Source organism: Brachyhypopomus gauderio, chromosome 10, assembly GCF_052324685.1.
Source record: "Brachyhypopomus gauderio isolate BG-103 chromosome 10, BGAUD_0.2, whole genome shotgun sequence".
Taxonomy (NCBI): domain Eukaryota; kingdom Metazoa; phylum Chordata; class Actinopteri; order Gymnotiformes; family Hypopomidae; genus Brachyhypopomus; species Brachyhypopomus gauderio.
In genome coordinates, this window is record NC_135220.1 from 15,662,442 (window position 1) to 15,673,520 (window position 11,079).

General features: G+C 46.6%; 1 long non-coding RNA gene across 1 annotated transcript; it reads left to right on the plus strand.

Annotated features, from left to right (window-relative positions):
• Nucleotides 1-6,251: 6,251 nt before the first annotated feature.
• On the plus strand, nucleotides 6,252-10,188 carry LOC143524910 (uncharacterized). Its single transcript, XR_013133512.1, has 3 exons — nucleotides 6,252-6,415; nucleotides 9,398-9,452; nucleotides 10,003-10,188. It is a non-coding gene; the product is annotated as an uncharacterized LOC143524910 (long non-coding RNA).
• Nucleotides 10,189-11,079: the final 891 nt, after the last annotated feature.

Below are 11,079 nucleotides of genomic sequence, written 5' to 3' on the forward strand. Positions count from 1 at the left end.
TCTGGAGGCAGGCTGATTAGGCCCGTGGACCACTGGGAGACCCCTGAGCGTGTGTTAGAGGTCCCTTTCACCAGGAATGAGCCATTTCTTGATGTTATTATGAGGCATGGTGACAATGTAATATTTTTCCTTATGTAGGTCCTCAAAACCATCACATACCAGTATCTGTTAATGGGTGAAGTGGAGGAGGAATGCAGATTGGCGTGTTCCTTGTACAGTAATAATCTTCCATAAGAGTAAACAGACTGAACTAGAGGTGCAGTGCTCCTCTGGGTGTGATTATTTGTATGTCATCTGAGGACTCAAACAGACGTTTCCATGTGTTGATATACAAAACAAGTAGATAAACAATACCAACAGAACAATAGATGATACATTCCATAAATACATAGTAATGTTGAAATGGTTTATCACAACGCTCATCTTTACACACCTCAGGTGTGTACCTCCTCAAAACTCTTTAGACATTTGTCAGATTAGGTATTGGGTAATTTGTCAGATTAGGTACATTTTGTACATTCCTAAGGTCCCCACCGTCAAGACGCCCTGTACCACACTGTCCCAGTGTGTCATACTCTATGAAGTTCGATTTATGCTAATACAACATTGAAACAACAAATGTAGTGGAAATCTTTCCAGGAGAGTTCATTCATTTGATTTTTTATTTTAAGATTGCAGATTGGGCAAGCAGAAAAAACATGTGAACTCTGGTGTCATTCTGTTGTATTATATTATACAACCCCCCCCCCCCCCCCCCCCCCCAACGTGACCCCGACCCCGGATTAAGCGGTACAGATGGATGGATGGATATTTGAACCTTCTGGAAGCTCTTCTGGCTGACCCAGTCTAAAGGTTCTCCAGAAAGCTAATCTTATTACAAATTAGCAAACAAACTAATAGAATGCATATGTCCACTTTTAAAATATCTGATGCTTTCAAGCTCAGATCTCAGGACGCAATCTATACACAGATAAATCAGACAGAACCGTCAGTGTTATGCAATCTATACACAGATAAATCAGAACAGTACTGTCAGCGTTAACCTGTTAACCCTAATCTGTTTTCTTTTTCTTTCTTTCTATCTTTTTTTTTTACCCTAAGTGTTTCTTGTAGCATTTTATCTACTCCCAATCTATCACACCCATTCAGTCATTAGATGGTAATTGGGTGTGTGGACTCCAGTGAATCCATCATTTCATACTGATAGTGAAAGATCAATAAGACTTGCCGTAGGTGATCAGTTTCCCTTAGCAGGTGCGCTCTGTTATACGGGGACCTTCCGTTAGCCGGAGCGACCGCGTCAGCTGAGTAAATGTCACGCGCTCTCTTCTCTGCTGCTGCGTCTAATCTGGGTATCGATCTCCGCAGGCGCGAGGCTCTTGCTGCATACTTCGCTCCGATTCGACCTGCAGGGCTACAGGAAGGAGAGGGCCATTAATCAGTGTCCACGCTGTCTTTAGTGTGGTCATAGTGTCTAGTGAGGACACAGCGGGGCAGGGACAATGCTGGGCGTTTTTTTTTCTTCAGATTATGTGCTATTGATCGAGGCTTATTGATCAAGGCTTATTGGCTTGTTGTGGAACACGTTGCTGAAATAAGAGGGGTGCCTCATTGGCTTGTTGAAGTCATGCGTATGTTGCACTCTTAGTTACAAAGTTTTATGTTGAACTGTACGCATTTTAACACACACTTTCACACACATCGCAAAGACGCGTTGAAGACTCAACGTTTGCGCCTACTTGATGCCGTGAGTGAGGTCGTCATATAACAGAGCTAGTGGCTTACGTCAAGTTTGCAATAAGTGCTCAAAGTGTCATATCATAGGGGCCACAGGGTGGCACCAAAGCTCCAGATTATGGGACTAAATCTCTGTCCCTCATGCTCGTTTTCTCTTCTGTGCGTGTGCACGTATGTGTGCGTATATTCAGAATGTCTGTCTTAGTCTCTGGTGTGCTACAGGAACAGGCACCTCCTCCTCCATCCATCCCTTGTACCTGTCCAGCCGATCCGGTTGTTGTGCCTGGTGTTGTTGGTAAGGAAACGACCTCTGGTGCTCCCCCCCCCCCCCCGCTCGAAGCCCCTCAGCACTGCAGTCCTTCTGTGTGGCCACTGGAGCAGCAGAGCGCGGTGTTTGAGTGCGGACACAGACGGGGTCGTGCTCCGACCAGCAGACAGGTGGGGTGATGGATGACTGCGTGCGGCTGGGTGGGCAGGCCGTGGCCTTTTGCTTCACCCTTCACGCAGACTGGGAGGCGTCCCGGGTGCACGGCCCACGCTTCGCTGCTTCACAGCCAGCACACAGACTTTGAAGGCGTTTTGAGTGCATTTGAGCCTGTTTGAGCTCTGTGCGTTTGAGTGCATTTGAGTGCGCGCTGTGCGTTTGAGCGCATTTTGTGCGTTGCGGTGCGTGGTTCGTCGGCTCTGCAGAGTGGAGGCAGATGTGGCGCTCAATTTGCCGAAATGAGGGAGAGAAGATGAATTGGACAGATGTGGAACAGAGACAGCCCCGCCGTATGTCTCACCAAACGTACAGCGGCGCTCCCGAGAACAGACAGACGCTCCAAACGCCGCTATTAACAGGTCCCGCGCGTGGTTGATGGCTTCTGCTGCACACGCCTTCAGAATATCCACATGAAATAAACATCGGCTGTGCTTTCGAGTCCCACTTGTGTCCTCGATTCCCGCGCCTCACACGGGAGTCACTTTACTCCTCCGTGTGCTATGTTTAGTTGCACCTTCATATTCAGCGACGCTGCTGCCTCCAAGTGCACCCCCACCCCCACCCCCACCTGTGTGCCTCCACCAGGCCTATAAAATGACTCCATCATGCTGCCACTTTTACCGCATGTATATACGGTTATTGTAGCAGAGACGATCTGGACTGTGTTGTGTGGATTGGGCTGTAGCCGTTGCTGTTATTAAGATGGATTACAGCTGTGCTTTCCTACACCTGAATGGCGGTTTATAAATGCGCCTGTAAGGCAATCAAAACCACATTAGCTCCGCCGATCTGGGCAGTTGGTTCCTCCCCTCTGGTCAGCACCCACTCTGGACCCAGAAGCGTTCATGTTTTCAGGTATTTTGGCTAAAATGACACACGGACGTACTCTTGAGGTGAGGGAGTACACTATTATCTGACTGGGCTCCAATCATACCCCACTACCAAACTGGAGCGTATTACGACCGTGGGTATTTTTATTTTTATTTTGCGGCTACGTTTCCTTTTTCTGATCAAATCATCAACAGATGTTTCTTGTGGTACACATTTTCAACATGAGAATCAAGCAAACATTTGAGTAAACAAAACCCTAACTGATGCACTCAGCAGTGTGTGTGCTGTATTTTTAGCTCATCTCCATGGCTGGCTGCGGACTGAATTAGTTACCATGACAAAAGAAATGCTGGAAAATCAGTGTTTGTAGCCATGCAACTTTTATTTTTAAATTTGCTTTACACGAATGGAGCCAGATATCCAATCTTGGACTGAGATGATATAATCAAAAATCCATTCTGTCAAGTTTTAATAATTCAGGACTTAATAGTGTGGGAAGGGGAGGAGAGGTGCATGATGGGTAAAAGCCAGAGGGAAAAGTACAAGATCTTTTAGCAGATTCTGTTTCACAAGTTCATCTGACCCACGTTAATGGGCACACTTCACTAAAGCAGACATGTTTGGCACAAACCTGAGTTCCTGCATGCATTTGGTTACATGTCTTTTTGTCATAAAGTTTAAATAGTTTTAGTTCCACCAGGGTCCACTAGGTCCAGGGTTCATGTTTGCTAGAGAGACGTTATGGCTCAGTAACACTGCAGCATCCCTTCACCAGTTTGGCATAGACTGTTTTGGCTGCCTACAGAATGAGATTCAGGAATTAAACTGGCAGAATTGGTTGGCAGACGTTTGCCTCATTTCCATGCGTGGTGAATGTGAAGCAGGTAACCAACACCAGTGTGGTACCACGGAGACACATCACAACCGAAAATACTCTCAAAATTGTCTGTAGAGCTTGTGTGTGAGAGTATTTTGTCACTAAAAAATAAAAACAGCTTCTAGAGACTTCAGAGAAATCAGAATGGCAAGAGAGGACTCCTTAGGGTATAAGGGAGAGAGAGAAAGAGAGAGAGAGAGAGAGAGAGAGAGAGAGAGAGAGAGAGTGAGCGAGCAGTTAGGATTAGTGGAAAATGCACTTGTACCTGACAGTCTCCTGGGTGACCAACCACAGTCTCTGAGGGCTCTGCTGGAGGTTTTAAATAAACTCATGAACTTTCCATTAAGAAATCTTACTTGCCTTAATAAAACTTTGAAAGGGATTGGCAGGTGCCAAGGACACTTAGGCAACCTCCAGCCATGCTGAGGAAAGAGCTGGAGTAATCCTAGGCTCCAGAGGAACGGAGAAGCCATCTGTGCTCTAGGCTGGCTAATATTAGCTCTCCATTAGCGTCTACGTGCTTATGTTTCTGTGCTCTTGAGCAGTGAGATTAATGATAGAAAGGTTAGATCAGTGTGAGATTTGTTCTTTTATACTGGATCTTGTATGTTGAATTGTGTTACAGCCCAACTGATTTTACTACCATAATAGTTATCCAGAGAGCAAAAGTAGTTTGTAAGCACTGCACGACTTCCCAGCCGTGGATCTTCAGTCTTTTTCTTTACAGTCTTTAAAAAAAATACTGTAAAAGTACAGTAAAGCTAACCTGAAGTAATATTAATCTGAAGGTAACATGGACTGACATTAACCTTTTTTAACCCGGTTTAATGCTAAGATGAATTTAACCTCAAGTTAACCTGAAGTAAAACTACCCTGAATATGTTGTTTTGCCTGCATTATTTACACACCACTTCAGACCAGGTACACTAGGCAAACATTCAGAATAATATATTCTGTTTTTGAGCATTTGTTATTTTTTTAAGCAGTGGAGCCATTTATGATTTGTCAGGTAAACAAATTGATGTCAGTAAGAATGTAAAATCAGGAGGTGATGATAAGTGTTCCTGCTGGGGGGTGGGGGGGGGGGTACAGAGGACAGTGTAGTGCTGGGAAACAATTCACAAACACCACAAGTAGTGAAAAATACTGCAAGACATCTGATGCAATAAGTGTTCATCTCCCCCCCTGTAACACACACACACACACACACACACACACACACACACACACACACACACACACACATACACACATATACATACATACTATTTCTCTCTTTCATACACACACACACACACACACACACACACACACACACACACACACATATATATACACACATGTTGACTGTCCAATTAGAAAAACAAGTCCTTCTAGGGAGTCGAGTCTTTTGTTAACAGAATTCCATTTTTTATGTTTTTTTGCACTGCTACTGCCCTGCCCCAAGGCTGCTGCTACTACTGCTCTGCCCCAGGGCTACTACTGTCCTACCCCAGGGCTACTACTGCCCTGCCCCAGGGCTACTACTGCCCTGCCCCAGGGCTACTACTGTCCTACCCCAGGGTTACTACTGCCCTGCCCCAGGGCTACTACTGCCCTGCCCCAGGGCTACTACTGTCCTACCCCAGGGCTACTACTGCCCTGCCCCAGGGCTACTACTGCTACTGTCCTACCCCAGGGCTACTACTGCTACTGTCCTGCCCCAGGGCTGCTACTGCCCTGCCCCAGGGCTACTACTGCCCTGCCCCAGGGCTACTACTGTCCTACCCCAGGGCTACTACTGCCCTGCCCCAGGGCTACTACTGCCCTGCCCCAGGGCTACTACTGCTACTGTCCTACCCCAGGGCTACTACTGCTACTGTCCTGCCCCAGGGCTGCTACTGCCCTGCCCCTGCACTGCTACTGCCCTGCCCCAGCACTGCTACTGTCCTGCCGCTATACTCTACACTCTCTGATAAGAGCGTCTGACTAGCTGGTCTACTACTCTGATAAGAGAGAACGACTGTAATAAAAAGGTTCATAAATTAAATAAAAAGTAAAAAGTTTGAATAAAATATCTAACATGCAAATTACACCCAAGGCATCTTTCTTTATGAAATATTTGCAAGAAAAAACAGATCTTCTTCTAGAGGGAACTAGGCAGGCCTCTAGGTTAACAAGCAGGGACCATGGCCAGGGCAGTGGGGGTGGAGCTAGATTATGAATAACAAAGTGCCTCATTTGCATTCATTGGGTAAAGACTGCTGGTGCTCCACCTCACAGAGCTCACCTGCTCCACTGGTATCAAAGACATTGTTTGATGTGTTTCTTTCCTTTCCTGTCTGTCTGCACTGCTGAGCTTCATGGCTGTCTGACTGGACGCTGGGACCACGGAGCGCTGCTATTGGTGCAGGGAGAGAAGGACTTCTGACTGGAGTAGAGGAAGCACTCTGTGGGTGAGAACGTCTCTGTGTTGGACTGGAAACACCCAGAAAGTACGTGTGTCTGTAAGTTTGCATCTGGCTCTCTGTGTGTGGGTGTGCATGTGTGTGTGGGTCTCAGTGTCTACACATGCTCCTGTATAAAAACCATGTCTTGAGATGAAATGCTGTTTAGATCATGACCAGTTCAGTGCAGTGTAGACCAGGGGGTTTCCCTACCTTAGTGTGTAATAATAGTGTCACTATTGTACACGAATGCAGCGTTATTACTGTAAATCGTTATAATGTCCTGTAATGCACCTCTGCTTTCTGACCCACATTTATTGCTGAATGTTACCATTGCAGTGCAGAGTCTTAATATGGCGAAAATGAAATCTCGAAATTCCACATTATATAACTGCAGTCCAAAGCTGAAATCTAATATATGAACTTTGCTTTAAAACCCCGAAGACTCATCCTGAGTGATAGCTTTACAGGGTACACCCCTCCACCACAGTCCCTCCCCTCCAACCACAGTCCCTCCCCTCCACCATAGTCCCTCCCCTCCAACCACAGTCCCTCCCCTCCACCACAGTCCCTCTCCTCCACCACAGTCCCTCTCCTCCAACCACAGTCCCTCTCCTCCAACCACAGTCCCTCTCCTCCAACCACAGTCCCTCTCCTCCAACCACAGTCCCTCTCCTCCAACCACAGTCCCTCCCCTCCACTACAGTCCCTCCCCTCCAACCACAGTCCCTCCCCTCCACTACAGTCTCTCCCATCACCCACAGTCCCTCCACTCCACTCAGAATTCCTCCCCTCCATTATAGTTCCTCCCCTCCACCAGTTCCTCCCCTCCACCCACAGTCTTTCCCACCACCCACAGTTTCTCTCTTCCACTCACAGCTCTCAGTATATCGTAATAATTGGGTCCAGCTTTACAGGTTGTCATTTTTTAGACTGGTGTGAGTCTTTCCAGGCTGCCATAATCTCTCTCAGTGCTTAATTGAAATTCAGTGCAGCAGTATACATTTTTGGTAGTGATGAGTGATATTAATATAATGGGCAGTGAGTGATATTAATTTAATGGATTCATATTAATGGTGTAGTGTTGGGGTTAGGGTGACTGGGTGGTGAGTGACATAATGGTGTAGTGTTGGGGTTAGGGTGACTGGGTGATGAGTGATATAATAATGGTGTAATGTTGGGGTTAGGGTGACTGGGTGATGAGTGATATAATGGTGTAGTGTTGGGGTTAGGGTGACTGGGTGATGAGTGATAATAAATGGTATAGTGTTGGGGTTAGGGTGACTGGGTGATGAGTGATATAGTAATGGTGTAGTGTTGGGGTTAGGGTGACTGGGTGGTGAGTGATATAATGGTGTAGTGTTGGGGTTAGGGTGACTGGGTGATGAGTGATAATAAATGGTGTAGTGTTGGGGTTAGGGTGACTGGGTGGTGAGTGATATAATAATGGTGTAGTTTTGGGGTTAGGGTAACTGGGTGATGAGTGATATAATAATGGTGTAGTGTTGGGGTTAGGGTGACTGGGTGATGAGTGATATAATAATGGTGTAGTGTTGGGGTTAGGGTGACTGGGTGATGAGTGATATTAAATGGTGTAGTGTTGGGGTTAGGGTGACTGGGTGATGAGTGATATTATAATGGTGTAGTGTTGGGGTTAGGGTGACTGGGTGATGAGTGATATAGTAATGGTGTAGTGTTGGGGTTAGGGTGACTGGGTGATGAGTGATATAATAATGGTGTAGTGTTGGGGTTAGGGTGACTGGGTGATGAGTGATATAGTAATGGTGTAGTGTTGGGGTTAGGGTGACTGGGTGATGAGTGATATAAAATGGTGTAGTGTTGGGGTTAGGGTGACTGGGTGATGAGTGATATTAAATGGTGTAGTGTTGGGGTTAGGGTGACTGGGTGATGAGTGATATTATAATGGTGTAGTGTTGGGGTTAGGGTGACTGGGTGATGAGTGATATAATAATGGTGTAGTGTTGGGGTTAGGGTGACTGGGTGATGAGTGATATTATAATGGTGTAGTGTTGGGGTTAGGGTGACTGGGTGATGAGTGATATAATAATGGTGTAGTGTTGGGGTTAGGGTGACTGGGTGATGAGTGATATAATAATGGTGTAGTGTTGGGGTTAGGGTGACTGGGTGATGAGTGATATAATTAATGGTGTAGTGTTGGGGTTAGGGTGACTGGGTGATGAGTGATATAATGGTGTAGTGTTGGGGTTAGGGTGACTGGGTGATGAGTGATATAATGGTGTAGTGTTGGGGTTAGGGTGACTGGGTGATGAGTGATATAATGGTGTAGTGTTGGGGTTAGCGTGACTGGGTGATGAGTGATATAATGGTGTAGTGTTGGGGTTAGGGTGACTGGGTGATGAGTGATATAATGGTGTAGTTTTGGGGTTAGGGTGACTGGGTGATGAGTGATATAATAATGGTGTAGTGTTGGGGTTAGGGTGACACATTTAGACTAGCTGTTGGAGTAGTCGGACACCATGTTGGAATTAATCATCAGATCCTGGACTGATGGGAGGAATGAAGGATTGGTAATAAAATGTCATCTGCACATAAACCGATGCTATGGTGACATGTCTGTGAATCCCTGATAATGTTATTGCACTCCTGGATGGAAGCAGCCGTCACTGAACACACACCACCACCCAGGCCACCAGGTACATCCTTGCCAACTTCCTCTCTGTGGTTGAAACGGTGCTGCCGTGCAGGAAACCAAGGACATCGCAAGGACGAGGGCCGTGCAGGAAACCAAGAGGAAGCAAATGAACGAAAATGAAAACTACCGATAACAAAGGAAGCCATAATAACACTCAGTGAGCGACAAAGGTCACGGAAACACAACAGGCTTATGAAGAAAGTACATAAGACACCGAACAGCAGAATAGACAACCATATGTAGCCAAAACGAGCAATCAACAAACCGCCACGTGGATGCCGCTGCCACCTGAGACAGCTGAGCTGGAAGTTGTTACGGCTACATACGTGTTTGTTGAGGGTGAGCTGTATTATGTTCTTATCCAATAGATCACATATGGGCTGAATGCTGAGAGGCCTTGGGATCGCTCCCGTGTTGACTGCGGTAAGCCCTCAGCTTTCTGGGTAATTTGACGTAAACACTGAGAGCTGCTCCCAAGGACAGCTGCATGAGTGACAGTGACATAGATGGTGGCGTTCACTGCAGAAGACACACACAGCGTTTGGAAATGACATGATAAACACCTGATAATCGTAACCAACATGCCACACTGGAGCATGTTGAGGGTCGTGCGGGGCTCGCGTGTGGTACTGTGACATATCAATCAAACACAGCTTGCTTTGTCTGACACCCGTTGCAAAACTCAACAGTACCAGCAGTAAATAATATTGGCCTTTCTTCTCCTCATCTCTTGGGGAGGTTCCATGGCTGAATCATGAGTTGCCTCTCTTTCTGTATTTTTTTTGGGGGGGGGATCACAATGAGTTTGGTTATTTCTCCAAAGAACTGTCACTCCATTCTTCATTCGACAGAGTGTGTCCAGCTGATGAGCTGGTGAGCTGGACACACTCTTTGAGATTGCTTTTGGTGGAGGGTGACCTGTCACCTCCAGGGGCATCACAAGCACAGATAAGTTTTATATCCAATCACACAGGCCATTTTCTAAAGAAAGGAGAATGGGGAAAACTCACAGCAGCTGTGAGGAGAGTGGAAGATCCTTCCTCTTTGACGGCACCATGCGCTTAGGACACCGGACCAACCAGGCAGCAGGTGCCGCCCACGAGGCCTGACACTGAGTGGGAAGCTCCGCCCTCCCTGGGAAGCTCCGCCCTCTTCATAAATCTCCGCCATTCCCAGGAGTCTCCAGGCCTTCGGCAGATCTACTGGCAGCATTAAATGAACTTAATGTGAAGCTGGATACACTTTTCAAATGTCGCCACTTTGCATTTGTGAATTAAACAGGATGTTTGTAGAGTTTCAGTGTTTAATTTGCTGGGTCTTGCACTCCAGAGTTCTGCTCACAACATAAAGCTGTTTTTTTCTTCTTTTACTTTCATTACTTGTCAGGTTTAATTTTTTTTTTCAATGGTGAAAAGTGCTTTGAACAAGAAACTGGCAGAGTGGGGCCAGATTTTAGTCTCCTTTGATAATCAGGCCTGGATTAGGGTAACCACTCAGGTACTCAGGCCTGGATTAGGGTAACCACTCAGGTACTCAGGCCTGGATTAGGATAACCACTCAGGTACTCAGGCCTGGATTAGGGTAACCACTCGGATACTCAGGCCTGGATTAGGATAACCACTCAGGTACTCAGGCCTGGATTAGGGTAACCTCTCAGGTACTCAGGCCTGGATTAGGGTAACCACTCAGGTACTCAGGCCTGGATTAGGGTAACCACTCGGATACTCAGGCCTGGATTAGGGTAACCACTCGGATACTCAGGCCTGGATTAGGATAACCACTCAGGTACTCAGGCCTGGATTAGGGTAACCACTCAGGTACTCAGGTTTGGGTTTGCATATCTCCTCAGATACTGAGGCTTGCCCCAGGCCTACCTCACTCTACTCACCCCCACAACCCCTCCAGTACAGATTTCTTTCAGGTAAAGAGGTAGGGCATAATCCACGAGAATAAGACATTTCTCTGTCTCTCACCACCTATCTCTCTCCTTCACTCTCCTTCTCCCTTGCATTCTACCCAGACCAGTGTTTTGCACTCTACAAAGTAAAAA